This window comes from Schistocerca cancellata, chromosome 6 (genome assembly GCF_023864275.1).
Source record: "Schistocerca cancellata isolate TAMUIC-IGC-003103 chromosome 6, iqSchCanc2.1, whole genome shotgun sequence".
NCBI classification, from domain to species: Eukaryota; Metazoa; Arthropoda; class Insecta; order Orthoptera; family Acrididae; genus Schistocerca; species Schistocerca cancellata.
Window position 1 is genome coordinate 201,500,105 of NC_064631.1, and position 20,957 is coordinate 201,521,061.

The window sequence follows — 20,957 nt, forward strand, 5'->3', positions numbered from 1 at the left end:
AGAAAAATAATTCCTGAGAGATTTTCATTAACTTAGGTATTATTCAGAAAGATTACATAAAAATTCATATACAAACGTCCGCTAACGAATCTCATGAATGCGTAAAACAACACTTTGACAAAAACCAGAAAAATAACCCCATATGTTTTTTAATCTCCGTAATACTATCTGCAGAGTGGGAACGTAATGTGAAAGGCGATTGATATACTTGGATGACCGAATGAAAAACAGATACTGATCCTCACATACTCAAGTAAAGGTGCGAACCAATAAATACCTTTGCTCGTGTGGATACAAAGCTGCAAAAGCATGACCTGCAGCTGAAAAATTAATAATATGGAATTACGCCTGTGCAACGCAATCAAGCACCTCCGTCACCAATAAACATGGACACTGTAGCTTCGAAATGCCCATCTCGATAATACACAAGACGAAAGTCCGAACCTTACAAATCGTCCGCAAGCAGTACGATGTTAATAGAATCAGGCAGAGACAAAGAGCGTGGTGACTGCCTGTCCACTATCGAACTCGAAATCCGGCACCAAGCAACCTGATTGGCTGGCTGCGTGTCATGATCAACACACTACTTGAAGACACGCTTTTTACTACTCAGCTTTAGAGAAAACAGACGAAAACACGGGCTATAGACTCTTTGTCGTACGAATGCTTCACAACACATGTACTGACACATAACATGAAAGTCGTTTGTAACTGAAGCCGATCGTTACCCTCCCACATGTATTAAATGACTATCCAGAATGTGCTTCATGAATCACATAGTGAAAAATATTCAAACAATTACTAAAAATCCCCAATCTAGTCTGTATGCACCATGGAAACCTTAAAACATTTGGCAATATTGTTCTTGGTTATGCCTATAAACGAGATTATAAGTGGAGCCTGGTGCCTTATAATGTGCAAGGGAAAGAACATTTGATCACTATAAAAATATAAAAAGACATGAGAAAAAACTATATAGCGGCGTGATAAGACATCTGTTCCCACACAGCTGTATATGCATATCACGTGAACAAAAATAAGAGAAAATTAAAATTGAAATTGCGTCTGTTATGGAAACGTGGTAATCTTTCCAAAAATTTATGTACACATACGATATGAACAACACTAACAGTAAATTGATATTAGGATGGTGTCTGTTAAGCGTTACTGATTTGTAACAAGTAATTTTGTTTACGTTTAGTTGCAGAGTGGGAGGAAAAGGAACATGTTTGTCCATCACATTCAAAATTATGCTTTTTTAGAGCACAAGGGCTGACAAAAATGCACGAAAAATGGGAATTTGGAGGGTGCTTGTAGCAAGAGACGGTTCCAACTCTAGATGCGGGTTTTGTAAATTATATTTTTGAAGGCTGAAATTAGACTTGTTGAGGACAATGGTTAATTTGTTGATAGGGGACACTAATGGTGAAGTACATGGCTGTCGTTCCCATACAGTTTCATGATAGCTGTTTGTCCTGATCAATTATAACATGCGACTGGGGGTGGCTCGCTTCTTGATATCACAACTCAGTGGCGATGCAGTCAACATTAGAGCAGTCAGTATCTTTCGCTGATTCCAGCGTCGGCTCTGGGCGAGTACCGCTCTGCAGGACTACATTCATGTAGTGCTGGTCCTCCATGATATCATTCACATTGTCCAGAAGCTCTCCCATTAATGATTTGTTCGATACTTCCACCATTCCAAGGAGAATAGCTTTCAACAGTGTGCCCATCTCTTTAATCATTGGCGGTTATGTCTTTTTGTTCAACATGTATCCCTTTCATGCAAACGTACTCAATATTACTCAGTGGTCATATTCCTCCAGCTATAAAACATGAAAGGCGAAGCGACAAAATATAGCTCAAGACATTAATTCATTCAAATTTCAATAAATTCAGTGCTTGAGAATAAAGACTGACAAAGTGGAAAGTATTATACATCGATTATCAAATTAACAATGTTCTCAGACAAGAAATGAATAGACTATTAGATCAATAACACTCGTAATATAACAATTTGAATATTCTGTACAATATCATACAATGTAAAATTAAAATCTGATTTTATTGCAGTATTTTAGAGAGGATAACGCAAGTAATATAGTTTATATATAAGATAATAATACAATGCACGTAGTTCAACAGACTTTATCATATTTAGATCTGCCCATTTTTAGAAAATACTTGAGGTTCTTAGAATAGTCGACGTGGTAACATAATAACTTGAGATTCTTCTATGGGTACCTAACTGCGTTTTTTTTTATAGAGATACCAGACATGTCCATTGGCATTAATTGTAACTTTATTATGATAACCTGTATCCATCACCAAGCAACATCTTAGTTGGATCATCTACTTAAAAATACACAACACTGACTACAATATACCTCTCTACAAACTGTCTAGACTATTCTCACCGTCTGGTATTGTCGTTTATTTAATTACGACCCAGGGTTCGGCCTTTTATGCCATTTTCAAGTGATTGAGCCGAAACCTGGGTCGTAATTAAATAAATAACAATAGAGTCAAATGGCAATGAGTTCACTTAAAAACAATTCAAAGTGTTCCCAAGAACAACAAGAAAATAAATGCATGACTGCATGCACATGTAAAGGATTAGGCTACTGACGACATAAAACAATTTGTTCCAAGAACAATCAATAAAATAAACGAATAGCTGCCTTACTGACACAACAAAACAGATGAAGTACCCAGGAACAACGGAAAAGCAAAAGCAAATGGAACTTTGGGAAAAGATAATAAACAGTTAAAAACTGTACACCAATATCAGGAGGGAGAGTTTATCTGTCTTAAGACACATGCAGAGGCCTCAAGCATTAAAATGACTGACAAAAGTGGCAATTGCAGTATATAGAGCCACACCTGACCATAAAAATACTTTATAAAAAATGCTACCTGCTGGCATATTCAGAGACATTAAGGGTGAGAGGATTATATACTCATAAACATATAAAACCTTTGGTACCTAGAGATGGGTAATAGACCTCACTTAAGAGTGAAGCCTAACCTTGTAGAAAAGTAAATAGTTATCTGAATGATGAGTTCATTTTTATTGTGCCTGTGTATTTCTTATGTCTAGTATTTAAGTATTGTGTATCTGTATGTATTATTTGTTGTATGATTCAAATGTAACCAAGACGTCACATGAAGGGAAGTCTTCATTGCGAAGGTAATGACTTTTTCGTTATCATGAGGGGATACATTAAGGTCAAAATCTGACTGGAAACTAAGAAAACTGCATGGACTTCAGTGTATTTGCTGCTTGTTTTCGGTCTAAAACATAGAAATGAGTTCAGAGATTATTTTATTTTCGTAACAAATATGTCAAGAATCTATTAAAGGCTTGTTGTTTGTTTCTCATGAAAATTACAAGATCACTCGTGGCAAGAAACTTGGGACTTATGACATCGTATCCTATCATGAATAGGTAATAACCAAACTACAGAATGTTTCTGTGCTCAGTGTAACAATGATTGTAAAATCACATAAATTGATTAGTCCGGGTGAACAAATGGTCTTACTTTTCTGCATGAGGGGAGAACTGGCTGCTTATATACGCTCAAAACATAACAAGGTTGTTGTCAAAAAATATTTACTGTGTGTACAGATTAATGCATAATATATAATTCTTAGAACGAATCTTCTCCCCTTACAATGTACGAAATGTGTGAGTAAGTGTGCAATGTAACCGTTTAAATCAGGAAGTCCAAAGAAGCGATCGAAATATGCGGACACTCCCAGTGAGTGAAAACAAAACTCTTTGAAATGTTTCCGTGGACGAAAACTAAACTTATCCACAGTGAACGACAGAGAAATAGCTCTAAACAGTGATAAAGACTGTTTAGTGTTAATACTTCTGTAAGTTAAAGGCATACGACCGTTGCGGGTGAAATTTCCATATGAACATTTTAACTGTGAAGTACGAACTGTTAAACAGTGTGCTTCAATTGTGGTATCATGCCGCATTTTAATACGAAAAATCTGAATCTTAAGACCTATTAAGTGTCTTCATTTCTGTATAGAATGCTCACCGTAGTGAATATATGCAGTGCCTGCAAGTGAAAACTAGTGTGAGCCAAACAATGAAACGCGCCGCTTCCCGACTAACCGTAGCCTCTGAGGCGTTGCGGCCTCCTGGCTACCTGCGGCATCCCACATAAGTTGGATTCCTTCTCGTAGCAACTGGACATTAATTTAACCTGAAGTACCAGTTATTCTAAGCCATCTTAGCCAAAGCTGGTTAGCCGTACCTGCAAAAAGCAAATTGCGAGTTATGAAAGTAAATACATTTTAATAAGGAACAACAATCAGTTACAATATAAGGAACACAGTTTACAAAAACAAAGAATCAAAAATGGGCTTATATGATGAAGAAATATTTTTCGCCTGGAAAAGAGACACAATAGGGACCTTTTTTATAGCAGAAATTTAATTTTTTTCGTTGTACGCTACAACGCACGAAATTTCGTAATATTTACATCAGCTGTAAGCGTCAAAACAGTGTCTGTTCCTTTAGACATGCATACATATCTGAAGGACATTGCAATGTAAGTTTCACAACTAAGAATGTGTCGCTCTTCTTGAACGAACCACGCAACGCCGCGGTGACACTGTTGCCGTGGCGAATCATAACGTAGCCTACCACAAAACTGACAACTTTCTTGAAGTGTACAAATTGTGAGGGACAGAAGTGACGTTTTCCGTGCATGTTGGGGCACTTCGCATGTATTTTTCTGTGACAAAAAGTAAAAATTGCCCTTTTTTTACTTATCTCGCTTTTGTTGCCTGGCTGCGATATGTTCAATGCTAAGGGATCACAATCCAGTGCAAAAATCCAACTGATGTACATCCCATGATAGTAGAAAATACCAAACAACATCCACAGAATCTTCTAAAAGAATAAACTACCTCGCAAATCGCAATTGCCAATCTGTCTGTTCATACAATACAATCACCTCAAATTCTTAGGAAATCAACTAAACTGCTCAACCTCCAGAGCATTCCTCCTGCACAAAAACGTCCACATCCACCTTGAAACTTCACTAAATTTACAAACTGACTTCAGCATAAATGTACACAAATTTCTGTCTGTATATGAACTCCTATGAGAGGCAGCACCACTCTACGTTCGCTCTACCCAAAAACAAGCGAAAACTATTAACTTGGAAAAACCAGCAAAGGGAAACATGAAATGCGCGCATCCAAGTCTTCGTTCTCCATAACCCCACTAATAACAGACTGGTAGCGGGGAATCGTGCTACCATCTGTTGAAAACATACCAACATGCCAAAAAACAAAGTATTTACCTCAGCATATTGAATATGAATCCAATGTTAGTGCACAGATTATATACCACTCCTGTAGCACAACGTATCATTCACAATAGGAAGAAAAATGATTTCTCAAACAATGGCACACAATCGCCATGCTGCCTTTCAAAAGCGCAACACTTCTCCTAATATGATTGCATTAATTCATCGTTAGGAGAGCAGCTACAAATCTGCGTGCGTGACCCTTACGTACGGAATAGTAAAGCGCGAGAACTGGCCAGTATAGTAACTCGCTGTACCCGAACGTGATAAGGTAGTACATGCTAACAGCCTGATGATACAGTAGGCCATTGAACTCGAATGCGACTTTGGACTGATAGTATAGCGCTGTACCCGGATATGACTTCTGACGGGGTAATACAGCGTTATAGCGGGAAGGTATAATGTAGCACTCTACCCGAATTGGATAGCAGGGGACAGAGTGACACTCGCCAGCGGCAGTCATCCTCCCTCCACCAAACTCATTGTATCATTCACCTGTTCGTAATTTAATGTTTTGAGCATTCATATTCCAAATACTTTTTGTCTCTAATAACAATGAACTGCTAAGTCCAATAACAACTGAAAAAAATGAACTACTAACTCCCTGACATTGCATCAGTTGTACTATTGAGTTTCATCTCTCACATTCCATACAGATTTTTCCTGTTCTAATAATGAACTGCTAAATCCAGCAACAGCTGAAAGTGTAAGTTTCGCTCTTACGTATCGAGAGCAAATGAAAATGTATTAACTGTTAAGTAGGTGACTGTTAAGTTTCATCTCATGTAAAATGTGCTAAGTCCTGTCAACATAACAACAGTTTGGACTTAAAATATCTCTGTAGGTGCAGTCTTAAGTTTTTACATCTATTATACAGTGGATATGTGAGGTTGACTGTTTTGAGGGTTCTCTAATTAATGCTAAATGACATTTTTCTTCTAAATCCCATCAACAGTTGAATGGATGCAGCACCCTTCCAAGCGCGCGATCTCCCATCAACGACACTGGTGCTGCAAGGAAGGACCCGTACCGCCAATAGTGATACAGCATGGGCGACAACGATGGCACACACACCATCAGCTGCCGAAGGAGCAAGACAGAGCGAAAGCGAAACTGTCATGCTGCGTATCAGGGAACTGAGTAAGTGACTAGGTCGCACTGATAGGCACAACTGTTCGATGACATTTAAAAGGAGTACAGCCAAAAACATTACTTAAGCACTGGCATAAAATTTAATCGGAGAACCTGAAGAAGTTATGACTTTATATTTACTGCCATTAAAGTAAACCGGATATGGACACAAACGAGCATTCACTGTAACGTAGCTAAAGTTTTTCTACATGCCCAGTTAAAGCAAACAGTGGCCGCTTTAAGCCACACCCCAAGCTTACTCAATGTAGTGAAATCACAATCAGTTACTTAACTAGCTTGGCGCCACTTAATAAGCCCTTATAATAAACTGTCTCTGCCCTTACAGGCACTGACTGTAACTTAAACTAGGCTTCCGTTTAAAACTAGGCTTCCCTTTAAAACTAAGCAGGCATTAGCTATGATTTGAAATGAAATGCACTGCAATAGTAAAGTGCACCTTAGGCTACTCAAGCTCTACCAAGTGAGTATAATTCTTGAGGTAGGACTTCACAAAAGAAACGTAAGAGCCACCACTGAGAGACAAGGACGACGGCGACAAGAAACAAACGTCCGTTGCGCTTTAATACAGCACGAGGTCAGCTAAAAGAAACTGCAACACGAGGTCAGCTAAATAACTGCAGACGTCCATAACAGACAACATGGACAAGCATGAAACATGTTCATACAACGAGCCACAAGGCCCTCGCATTTTTAAAACTAGTCAAAAAACACAAAAACAATTTTGAGACGAGTCATTTACAACGGGAACACACGAAACTCATACAAGGAAACGCGGCGGTGACATTCTTAAAAACGCCGGCGTAGAAGTAGGAGCAACAATATCAAAGCAATCTAAAAACCAACCAGGCCAATACAACACTGTGTCAGCCGCAGCACTCACAAACAACGTGTTCACAGATCACACAAGTAAGTGGACATCTAACGAACAGTGATACCTCTAATTTCAAGTTACTTGTACTGAGCTTAGTACAGACGCTATACTTTCCGGTCATCCTCTCGGGAATGCGCAAATTATTTCCTCGTCAGTGAACCATACATGTGTCCTAACACTTAGACACTGAATCAACCCGATCACAAACAGTAGCTACACGGTCTTAGCAAAATATTATACAACACAACAGACAACCAAATTATGTGGGACTATCTCTAATGGGGTTGAACCTGGAAACACACATAACATACGTGTGCCTCATTACCGATCACACGCCACAGTGGAACCACTCGAAGCGAAGCTATAACCGATTCTCGAACGTCTGATCGCAACAAACGAGAACACACAGACCGGCTCCGACAACAGCTTGAGGGTGCCGATCGCAGAAAGAATTCGAATCGTTGGACTACCAACGCACATCCGACATGCGTAATTAATCCAAACTCACACGCCGCAGCGAAACCACTCCCGCTTGAGCTATAATCGATTCCCGAACGCACGACACAAAACAGATCATGCTGGTAGAAGCTAACCAAGACTATACAGTACTTCTACATTTAAAAAATGAGTCAACAAATAATGTGGCAGCAGACAGAACAATTCAGAATCATTTCTACTTTCAGCAGCGTACTGTACCACCAATGGATAACTTTCTTGGCTAAACAAGAATAAATAGACAATAAAAGGCCAACCAAACATTTCAGACACCAGAAGGTGAGACGCACCACTGGAGAACAGAACAAACAGCTAACCGTAGATGACAGTGAGAATACTAAATGGTACAAAAGTGAAATACATTGCCCATGGCATCGTAATATCAACCCTGTCATATTAGCAGCTAAATCCAGCACTACTGTCTCAGCGATGCAACAAGACAAAAGTTAAAGAATGATCGGGAGCGCACGAGGCAGCCCAGACTACTAGCTAGTTCCGTCCTACAGCACTTAACGCAAGAGAGGCCCCTACTCCCAAACCGCCGAGGGCGTGAGATCGCCCAAAACAGCGCCAGTGGGTATCAGGCCGACAGACTGCGCCCCGCACGGAAGGTGGTGGGATTTTTCAAAAGCGCCCAAGGGCGGGGTCGGGGACGGGGGTGAGAGTTGCGCACGACACAGTGAGCAATGCAGTTTTACTTTTCAAATTTCGTGGCCCGCCTCCGCCTGACGGTTTTGTTTCAGTTTTCCTGAAGCTTGTTTACTTTGTTTAAAATGTGCCACAATGATTCGACTTTAATTTTCACCGCAGTGGAGAGGAAAACACCACTTTCTCGTACCCAGAAGAGCTAGCGATACGGACGAGCCAGAGGTAGTTACGGCTTTGAGAGCGATGTGTGCCCAGAATGCGCCACGCTACCGCAAAAGAACGGGGCGCCCTCAGTGGCAACGCTGCGTCTCGTGACCGAGGTCGTCGCGTCGCAGCTTCCATCTGGTATAAAGGTGGGCCGTCGCTGAGTATCGGCACTTCCACTGAACTGCGCCTAATCCCTTAATTCACGAGGTGATTTTTCCGTAACGTATTTTAAGAAATACGATCTCTGAGTCTCCTATGTTTAAAACCGATATTTAAGGCGCAAATCATTTGAAGGTTTTAATTTACATTGTATTACACTTACTCTTAGGGTTATGTAAGTGTTACATGAAAATTAATTATTAATTTTATTGCACTAAGTAAAAGCTGCAGTATTTTCCTTTTATCACACAAAGTCACACGTTTGTGCGATTTTTAAATAGTACTCATAACCAAAATGTTGGATAGTTTCTCTGTAAGAAGTAAATTTTCACACGAAACTAAAACGAAATTGCTTAGTTTAAACTTTCAAATAAAAATTACACTCGACAGCTACAAAAACAAAGTCTGTAAAACTCACATTTTGTGCTTGAATCTGCAATTTTTTTATCACCACTCAGAACATATTTGATTTTGACTAACAATAAGAATTTTAATGGAGAAACAGAATTGTCCAGAAGTTAGTACTATCAATTATCCTCTTGTTTGCTAGCAGAACTGTGGTCACTGGCTATTGTAAAACTGTCATCGTTTTCGTGGATTTGTTGATCTGTATCACTGGCATCTTCTTCCATTCACCGAGTAACAGTTTCCGACGGAACGTGTATTATAGGCGTATAACTGTCATAGATAATAAAAAATTTGAAAAGATAAAATTATTTCTCAAGGGAAATGCGACCGTGGCTGTATGTTCTAACTATACATCCATTCTTCATCGATCCGCATGAATTATGAATTGCCGAAGTATCTGATAACAATTAATTGGTACCTTGTTGGACGAAACCTCAATCTACATTTTGAATAGTAAGCAAATTACATTATCGAATGAGCAGTACACTTTTCCATACAAGTGCGGCGTAATATCTTTGATAATTAATTAGCCACAATTACTCAACATTAACGTGAAATTTCCGTAATGGCGGCTGCCAATAATGCTTGGATCATTCAAAACAACATAGCCGAGATTCATCGACAGGCTCATTGAAATTCTAATACAGAAGTAAATATATAAGACTTTCCTGTTGGTAAAGTCGTCCCTTCTAGGAGTAAATGCCGCAATCCAAAGGGCGCTGAGCTCTGTCGCAGAAGTATCAATAATGTTCATTTCTTATATCTTGAGCCCATACATGATCCTGGGGTGAGAAAATATAATTTCCTGAGAGTTGGTACACGGAACATAAAATTCTTTGATAAAAATATTTCCTGAGAATTGGAACATGGAACATAAAATTCTTTGATAGCAAAAGTCAAGAGCTTGTAGACGAATTGAAGCAACATACAATCTCAAGATGCAGTATCCAAGAGACAAAAGAAGAAAGCCGAAGGGCACAAGGAATATGACCAGTACCCTCTCATTTACAGTGTAGAGAAAGAGGCCAGAACTAAAGCAGGACTAAGGATACTTCTCCACAAGAAATACAACGATCTTATTGAGGAGTGCCAGTATATCTCTGAGAGAACAGTCTTACTAAAACTGAACTGGCTCATCACAAATTGAACATTGTCTCCCTGTACAAACCAGAGAATTGTACGCCTAGAACCTCAGTCTGATAAGATCAAATGAATTACTGTAATAATGGGGGATTTAGTTGCTCGTATTTCAAATAGTGCCGTTTCTAAAGATAAACAACGGTTTAGTGAAGATTCTCTAAGTAATAATGGTGAAATAATGATCAATTTATACTCAAACAACAAACTGTGAATAAATAATATCTTCTGTGATCACGAAGAGCAGTATAAATACTTTTTCAGAACACAAGAGATCATAAATCTACAATTCCATTTTTACAAACAGGAACATCCGTCCTCATTCAGTGCTGGATGTTAGGACTTTAAACTCAGCCAACACAGATAGTGATCGCAGCCTACCCGTGGTAAAAATCAGGTTGCAAGTAGGAAGGAACAAGATTTCTAAAACCCAACCTTAAAAGAAGGAAATTTTAATATAAGACCATTATGAAATGATTCTACTAAAAATTTATATCAGAAACGATTAATCTTATGAACCGTCTTATGAAGATAAAAAATAACTCGTAATAAGACAAAATCATTAGTGAATCATTTTAAACAGGAAACTGGGAAATCTATTCTATGTGTTGCAGAAACACTTTTTCGGAATGATACGACGACAGAGCAAAGAATTAAATGAAATTTTGAAATTGGACGAAATAAATGATGAATCCTGGGTTAAATATTTAACAGAGTTGTATAGTGGTAAAAATTTATTAGACTAGAGTGAATGATGAGGTAACTGTTCTAATTGCAAAGGGAGAAGAGGGTGTAAGTCTGTCTTAACAAGTTGATCAAGAAATATCTAGTAAAAAATTTTCAGACGAATGGAGAACTAGTATTACAATTCTCATGTTCATGGAAAGTTGAAGAGAAAGGCCTGACCATCTACAGAGAACTAAATCTTTGTTAGTTCAGTCCTTAAACTCATAAAATAAATAATAGGAAATAAAAAGCGTTTAAACCTTTGCAGAGGAACAATATGGTTTTGAATCCAGCTGGTCATGCGCAGATGCAGTATTCATTCTTGGACAGGTTTTAGGGTAGTCCACAGAATATAACAGGCCAGGTTATCTTTGTTTAATTGATTTACAGAAGACTTAGCACAGGATTCAGTTAAAAGGTGTGGTAAACCTCCTCTGCAATAGGGGGATTCCTTCCAAATTAATAAAAAATTTGAAGACGTATATTCCAACAGCTACATCCAGGCAAAATTGCTTCCAGCTTAACTAGCTGCATAGCAGTTAATAATGGCTTAACTGTGGTATTAGACATGTATCCTTCAGCCTGCTGCTTTTTTAGTATAGTCATGGACGAAATAATAAATAAGGTATTGGCTGGTAATGTACAAACATCAATAGTTATACTGACGACGCAATTCTGCTGGCAAATAGTGCAGAAAACCTTCAGGATATTTTACATATACTTAACGTGGTAGCAAAAATCCTATATATGGCCATATCCAATCAAACAACCTAATGTGTAAAAAATCTACAGTACCACTTAGGTACAAACAGGAAATGGATGGAAACATTATTCAACGGCTATATCATTTATAAATCTTGGTTTGAATTGTCCAGCAGTGGAAATGTCGAAATGGAAGTCAGAGAACAAGTAGCAAAAGTGAACAAAGCATATAGGAAAAGATGTAAACGCAAGAATACACAAAACAAAAGTGAGGCCAATTATGACATACATAAACGAAGCCAGACAAGAAACATAAAAAACGAAGAGACTTTTGGAAACCACGCAGATTAAAATTCTGCAAAAATTACAGGAAAGACACTGGGAGGTAGATATAAGTGAAAGCATTATAAAAGGATGTAAAGTGGACTCCTTTAAAGAGTGGGTATGTAAGAGAAAGCAGAATAAAACGAACACACAGACAGGATGGATGAAAGAAAAATTGTAAAAACCGTAAGAAATAAATCACCAGCTGATGAAAGAAATACTGAACTTACGAGGAAAAGATGCAGTAGCAACCTTAGTGTAGGCAGAGGGACACAGAAGGAAATGGGCTTTAGCCTACGAAGAAAGTAAGAAGAAGAAGGAGATGAAGAAGCACATAATTTGCGAGACGGAAGAATGTGATTGATAATATTCCCCATTAGGCAACGGAACAACTTTTCGAAATATAATAAAATACAAAAATCAATCACATTTCGTGATATACTACAGTAGCTGAGATTTTCTCACGGTTTTTGCTTGTGCTGTTGACGACTCTCGGCTGCGAACTGGTTGCCAACGTGCTTAGAATAGCGTTGCACTGTGTTGTGATCTCAGTGTTCCATCTCGTCATTTATTGTATTCTGTGTTCGTGCAATAATGTATAGCCATTAGTAAAAATAAAACATTCATGCCTCGTCGACTGTCAAACCGAGTCGTGTGCACAAGGATCATAAAGTTTCACCAAATGTTGATTATCATCATTTTTATTCTTTGCTATATTGTCATTGTTGTTGTTGTGGTCTTCATTCCTGAGACTTGTTTGATGCAGCTCTCCATGCTACTCTGTCTTGTGCAGGGTTCTTCATCTCCCAGCACCTACTGCAACCTACATCCTTCTGAATCTATTTAGTGTATTCATCTCTTGGTCTCCCTCTAAGATTTTTACCCTCCACGCTGCCCTCCAATACTAAATTGGTGATCCCTTAACGCCTCAGAATATGCCCTACCAACTGATCCCTTCTGCTAGTCAAGTTGTGCCACAGATTTCTCTTCTCTCCAATTCTATTCAATACCTCCTCATTAGTTATGTGATCTACCCATTAATCTTCAGCGTTCTTCTGTAGCACCACATTTCAAAAGCTTCTATTCTCTTCTTGTCTACAATATTTATCGCCAACGTTTCACTTCCATACATGGCTACACTCCATACAAATACTTTCAGAAACGACTTCCTGACACTTAAATCTATACTCGATGTTAACAAATTTCTCTTCTTCAGAAACGCTTTCCTTGCCATTGCCAGTCTACATTTTATATCCTCTCTACTTCGACCACCATCATTTATTTTGCTCCCCAAATAGCAAAATTCGTTTACTACTTTAAGTGTCTCATTTCCTAATCTAATTCCCGCAGCATCACCCGATTTAATTCGACTACATTCCATTATCCTCGTTTTGCTTTTGTTGATATCTATCTTATATCTTCCTTTCAAGACACTGTTCATTCCGTTCAGCTGCTCTTCCTGGTCCTTTGCTGTCTCTAACAGAATTACAATGTCATTGGCGAACCTCAGAGTTTTTATTTCTTCTTTTTTTAAATTCCAAATCCGAATTTTTCTTTTGTTTCCTTTACTGCTTGCTCAATATACAGATTGAATAACATCGGGGATAGGCTACAACCCTGTCTCACTCCCTTCCCAACCACTGCTTGCCTTACATGGCCCTGGACTCTTTTAACTGCCATCTGGTTTCTGTTCAAATTGTAAATAGCCTTTCGCTCCCTGTATCTTACCACTGCCACCTCTAGAATTTGAAAGAGAGTATTCCAGGAAACATTGTCAAAAGTTTTCTCTAAGTCTACAAATGCTAGAAACGTAGGTTTGCCTTTCCTTAATCTATTTTCTAAGATAAGTCGTAGGGTCAGTATTGCCTCTCGTGTTCCAACATTTTTTTCGGAATCCAAACTGATCTTCTCCGAGGTCGGCTTCTACCAGTTTTTCCATTCGTCTGTAAACAATTCGTGTTAGTATTTTGCAGCTGTGACTTATTAAACCGATAGTTCGGTAATTTTCACATCTGTCAATACCTGCTTTGTTTGGGATTGGAATTACTGTATTCTTCTTGAAGTCTGAGGGTATTTCACCTGTCTCATGCATCTTGCTTACAAGATGGTACAGTTTTGTTAGGTCTGGCTCTCCCAAGGCAGTCAGTAGTTCTAATGAAATGTTGTACCGGGGCCTTGTTTCGACTTAGGTCTTTCTGTGCTCTGTCAAACTCTTCACGCAGTACGATATCTCCTATATCGTCTTCATCTACATCTTCTTCCATTTCCATAATATTGTCCTCAAGTACATCGTCCCTTTATAGACCCTCTATATACTCCTTCCACCTTTCTGCTTTCCCTTCTTTGCTTAGAACTGGGTTTCCATCTGAGCTCTTAATATTCATACAAGTGGTTCTCTTTTCTCCAAAGGTCTCTTTAATTTTTCTGCAGGCAGTATTTATCTTACCCCTAGTGATATCTGCTTCTACATCCTTACATTTGTCCTCTAGCCATCCCTGCTTAGCCATTTTGCACTTCCTGTCGATCTCATTTTTGAGACGTTTGTATTCCTTTTTGCCTACTTCATTTACTGCATTTTTATATTTTCTTCTTTCATGAATTAAATTCAATATCTCTTCTGTTAGCCAAGGATTTCTGTTAGCACTCGTCTTTTTACATACTTGATCCTCTGCTACCTTCACTATTCTTCTCTCAAAGCAACCCATTCATCTTCTACTGTATTTCTTTCCCACAGTCTTGTCAATTGTTGTCTAATGCTCTCTCTGAATCTTTCTACAACCTCTGGTTCTTTCAGTTTATTCAGGTTACATCTCTTAAAATTTCCAACTTTTTGCAGTTTCTTCAGTTTTAATCTACAGTTCATAACCAATAGACTGTGGTCAGAGTCCATATCTGCCCCTCGAAATGTCTTACAATTTAAAATCTGGTTCCTGAATCTCTGTCTTATCATTATATAATCTATCTGAGCAGGCTTCTTCCATGTATACAACCTTCTTTGAAGATTCTTAACCAAGCATTAGCTATGATTAAGTTATGTTCTGTGCAAAATTCTACCAGGCGGCTTCCTCTTTCATTTCTTCCCCCAAATCCATATTCACCTACTACGTTTCCTTCTCGCCCTTTTCCTACTATCGACTTTCAGTCACCCATGACTATTAAATTTTCGTCTCTCTTCACTATCTGAATAATTTCTTTTATTTCATCACACATTTCATCAATGTCTTCGTCATATACGGAGCTAGTTGGCATATAAACTTGTACTACTGTGGTAGGCGTGGGCTTCGTATCTATCTTGGCCACAATAATGCTTTCACTACGCTCTTTGTGGTAGCTTACCTTCGTATTTTCCTATTCATTATTAAACCTACTCCTGCACTGCCCCTATTTCATTTTGTATTTATAACCCTGTATTCACCTGAACAGAACTCTTGTTCCTCCTGGCACCGAACTTCACTAATTCCCACTGTATCTAACTTTAACCTATCCATTTCTCTTTTTAAATTTTCTAAACTACCTGCCCGATTAAGGGATCTGACATTCCACGATCCGATCCGTAGAACGCCAGTTTTCTTTCCCCGTCCGGAGATCCGAATGGGGGACTATTTTATCTCCGGAATATTTTACCCAAGAGGACGCCATCATCATTTAACCATATAGTAAAGCTGCATGCCGTCGGGAAAAATTACGGCTTTAGTTTCCCCTTGCTTTCAGCCGTTCGCAGTACCAGCACAGCAAGGTCGTTTTGGTTAGTGTTATAAGGCCAGATGAGTCAATCATCCAGACTGTTGCCCCTGCAACTACCGAAAAGGCTGCTGCCCCTCTTCAGGAACAACACGTTTGTCTGGCCTCTCAACAGATACCTCTGCGTTGTGGTTGCACCTACAGTACGGCTATATGTACCGCTGAGGCACACAAGCCTCCCCACCAACGGCAAGGTCCATGGTTCATGGAGGGGGGGGGGGGATATTGTCATTATACCTTTTAATATCTTTCCTACAACCGGCTAGTTTTCAGCTTTGGAATTACGTTTTATGAGCATATTCTATTTTAAGCTAAGTGTGCTGATAGCGTTTCTAGATATTACTGGAGATTACATAAATTATGTTACTTCTTTTTGAACCAAGTATAGTCTGTTGCTGGTCATTGAAACTGCAATAACAGGAAGGATAGCAAATGAAGAAATTTTACTCACAGTGATAATACAGTATAGCGGAATAGTACACCTTCGCCAAGTAACTATTCCAAAATTAGAGTCAAGAACAACTGCCAACACGATTAGTGTATCCCAGTTGTAGCGAAGCAGCACAAATCGCTTAATGAAGGCAAAGCGTTCAGCTCAGATTATACAACAGCTTCATACTTAGCAATCGTATACAACAGCACGCTCGACGAAAGATCAGTACCTGAAGAATGTAAAGTTGCACCAATACAGTAATCCGCTGGAACAAAGATGCTTAACATTAACATCGATTTGCAATAGGGTTTTGAAACTTATAGTGTGTTCTAACTTTATGAATTACCACGGAGATAAAGATTTTTTGACGAACAGCCAACATAAATTCAGAGAATCGTTCTTATGAAATACAGCTACATCTTTATTCACATACTGCAATGACTATTGTCGACAGGGGATCTCAAATTGATTCCATACGTTTAGCTTTCGAGAAGGCTTTCGATACCGTTCTTCATGAGCGACCTCTAATAGGATTACATGCTTACGAAGTCTGGAACCGCGCGACCACTACGGTCGCAGGTTCGAATCCTGCCTCGGGATGGATGTGTGTGATGTCCTGAGGTTAGTTAGGTTTAAGTAGTTCTAAGTTCTAGGGGACTGATGACCTTAGAAGTTAAGTCCCATAGGCTCAGAGCCATTTGAACCATTTTTTACGAGATCAATCTTAAACGTGATTAAACTAAAAGATAATATGTAAATTACGTTATAAATTTGTAATTTCGCACAAATAAGCTCTCAGTCTTCTTAATTGCTCAGGGCTCTTCCTAAGATAATCTTATGGCAAAATAAACTAAAAGTTCTACATTAAAGAATATGAAGAAACGAAAAGATATTCCATAACTTGACTCAATCTAATTAGACTTACAAGGCAGTAACAATAGTTTTCAGTTAATTATTGATATTGGTGTTAATATTTCTCATACGAACCGACTTTATCAAGAAAGTTAATTTTTTGGAAATCATTTCGTGGAACTCTTGATAGGTTGATCTCTTGACATGAGTTCGGTGGACGAGCTTGCGTGGTGGGGCGAGGCGTGTTGGCATCGGCTAGTAGGCAAATTCTACCTTTTGCTCAAAGGTATCATTGACGTTAGCCACATTTGGGCGTTGAATTGAATCAATGGCAACAGGTGAAATTTTATGCTGTACCAGGACTGTAACTGGATTTCCCGCTTTACGTGAGCGGTTGACTTAATCGCCTCGGTCATCTGAGCACGCTTCCCCTCCGACCCAAATTTCAAGCCTGTTGTACACTACTGACTTAACGTTGTCTACCCGTGAACCCCTTACTCTCAGGTCCCTGATTCCCTAAGGATCCGCACTGAAAGAAAGGATCGTTGGTCGTCGTTTCTTATTCATATAATACGGTGCGGATTTTCACGTGTAACGGCGTGATTGGATAATTTCAGTTCTAATTAACTCGTAAATGGCACTACAAATTGAACCGTGTGTCGGCTCTCGGCGCTGTTAAGATTGTTAAGAGTCCTTCCATTCCATCGTTAATTGATTCCTTCATATTTATCGTTATGCTGCGTACGGTTCTGTTGAGATTCCCCTCTGACGGCGTGTCTGGTATTATCGATCTTCGAGTTGTTGCTTCCTGTTAGCCTTGTGTAAGGGAATACGATCTTTGGTGGGATCGTCGGTTGGTTGCCTAGCGGTGACGAGTCGATCGGTCGGTTTTTAAAATCGGGAATTATAGAATGTCGTACGATGAGACCGCGGCGTGGTGTGGCGGTGGAGAGTTGGCTGTTGTTCCGAGAAGCCGAGTGATCTATCCTGGCGGTGCGAGACGGGGACAAGCCTGTAAGCTCTTGCTGTGAACACACGGGGGCCACGGCTGTGGTTCCGAGTCACTACTTGGCGGGAGGGGCAACGGATGTCTTTAAATTGTCCGTCTGGAGGCGGAAATGATGGACTAGTAACTCGCCTAACCTGAGGAGTAGTATTTCGCCGCCGTGGGTGCAGAGAAGACGAGGCCTCCGGTGACAGAGCGCTTGGCTGCGTGACTGTGCCGAGTTGGGTACGCTGGCGACGTGGACACGGTCGGGTGTGAGGAACCTTTGCATCCGAGTTCACCTGCTGTTTCTCTGATAAACTGCAAGTTAAGTTCGTTAAAGGTTTAGATGTTAATTGAAGAATTTTGGTTTGTGCAGCCAGCGTCTTTTCTGCCTTGTGTCCCCCTGCGTTCGGGTTTCCTGTCCCTGTCGCCGGTGTATTTAGACACTGATCTTTTCCGCTTCTTATTAGCACTGCCCGGTAGGAAGTGTATTTTTGGGCAGGGATTATTGTTTTAGATTACATTTTTTCTGCCTTGTGGCCTCCTGCGTTCGGATTTCCTGTCCCTGCCGCTGGTGTACTTATAGACAGTGATCCTTTGACTTCTTATTAGTACTGCCTGGGAGGAAGTGTATTTTTGGGCAGGGATTATGGTTCCTGATTTGATTCCTCCTCTTCCCCTGGCCTCGCGTGAGGTCGATGTGATTGCTGAATGTGAGGGGTTGTGGGTCTGTCAGTCCGCTCTAGCCTGAGCATCCTTCGGGAGACAATTGTGGCCGCCCTTACACCCGGTCGGTAAATTATTTCTATCCCAGGACATTTTGGTGGCAGGACATGGTGTTAAAGTTGTTAGTTATTGTAAAATGTTAAATGGTTGTATTTTACTCTGATAGTTTTTGGCCACTGTTTATAAAGGTTAAGTTTGCCTTTCATTGGCGTTTTTTTAAAATTACATGGTTTTAAGATCGTTAGTTATTGTAAAAGGTGAATGACTGCATCTTTACTTTGATTGTTTTAATCTACTTGGCATCATTTGAAAATGCTAGTTCTGCCTCCCTGTTAGCGAGCCCTTGTAATTTAATATCTTGTTGTGCCAAAATTTAAAAGAAGTGGCTCCCTACATGTTCGGTAGCTGTATTGTATGCAAATTGGTTTGTTTAATTACTTGGAAAGTTTTAATTTTGTTATTAAATGCTTTAAGTAAAATGGCTTGGCTGTTAACGGCAAAGTAAAGTTTTTAATTTTATTACTTGGAAAATTTTGATTTGTTATCAAATGTTTTATCAAAGCCGGTTTTAAGTAAAACGGCTTGGCCGTTAACTGTCAAGTAAATTGTTTTGAAAAGGCACTCATGCCTGCTAGCTTTTTTGGATCTGTTCTCGGTCAAGTGGTAAAGAAATGACTTTTAATGGTTGAAGTAATCAATAAAGAAATTGTAAATTGCAACTCGATAGTAACCAACTAATTTTGGCCTAGTTTCCCAACTGGGGGATTTCCTTGATTAATCACAACACCCGTCTCACAAATACATCATCTTTCTTAACAATTATTTCTCGCACAACCTACCCTGCAACGCCTTTCCAAGTTTTTCAGACTATTTCTGACCACCCTGTAAAGTGACGACGACCCACAAACCTTTTTTTCAGTGCGGATGCACACCACGCCAATATTTTACGGGAATCAGGAATCTGGTGACAAGGGGTTCAGTGACAGGTTGGTAGGTGACGCTACGTCGTAGTGTGCAACAGGCTCGGAATCTGGGTCGGAGGGGAACTGTGCTCGGATGCCGAGGCGGCTAAGACGACCGTTCGCGTAAAGTGGGAAATCCGGGTTTGAGTCCCGTCTGGCACACATTTTCAACTATTACCATTAATTCGGTTCAATGCCCAAATGCGCCTAACGTCAATGAAACGTTGAAGAATTGGTAGTATGGTTTCTGGGTCAAACAAGATGTCTGTTGTTATGGATATGTCCGAAAGAAGAGACACCATGTATATATAGATTCTGCTTTGCCTCGCTCACTCTGCACGTCGTTTGGTTGTGACACTTTTAGGTTCTTTCATCGTATGAACAAAAAAAGAACAGCATTGTTTGGATGTCTACATATACTCATGACACAGCTCCTTATTCCTCCTTATACTTACCCCTCGCACTTACATCATTAACTGGGAATAGGCCTTAGCTATGCATTCTCAACTTCATCGCTAAAAAGCCTAATTAAAGCCGGATAGACCGGAGTTGTATATACCTGGCCCGACATGACCGTAAAAATACAAACATGTCCGGCTAAAATCAGACACCTGACGGCCCTACAGCCTTGTGGACGGTTGTCTTGTTCTAAACTAGGTACGTTTAGCCATTGAACAACTGTGCCCTCATAGCGAACAATATATGTGACTTCCTGGGCACTAATCGCATAGGAGAGTTAAGATCCCGTATAGTTTAAAGCGTTGAGTATGGCCCTTCCGAATCCATCGACTTCATATTCGCATACCAGTGCTGGGATTCCCCAACGAGAGCAGTAACCTCACGGAACTCTTAAACTGTAGTCTAGACAGGCCACAGCTCTGCAAATGTGGAATTCAGACACTTATTGATACAGGGTGTTTCAAAAATGACCGGTATATTTGAAACGGCAATACAAACTAAACGAGCAGCGATAGAAATACACCGTTTGTTGCAATATGCTTGTGACAACAGTACATTTTCAGGCAGACAAACTTTCGAAATTACAGTAGTTACAATTTTCTACAACAGATGGCGCTGCAGTCTGGGAAACTCT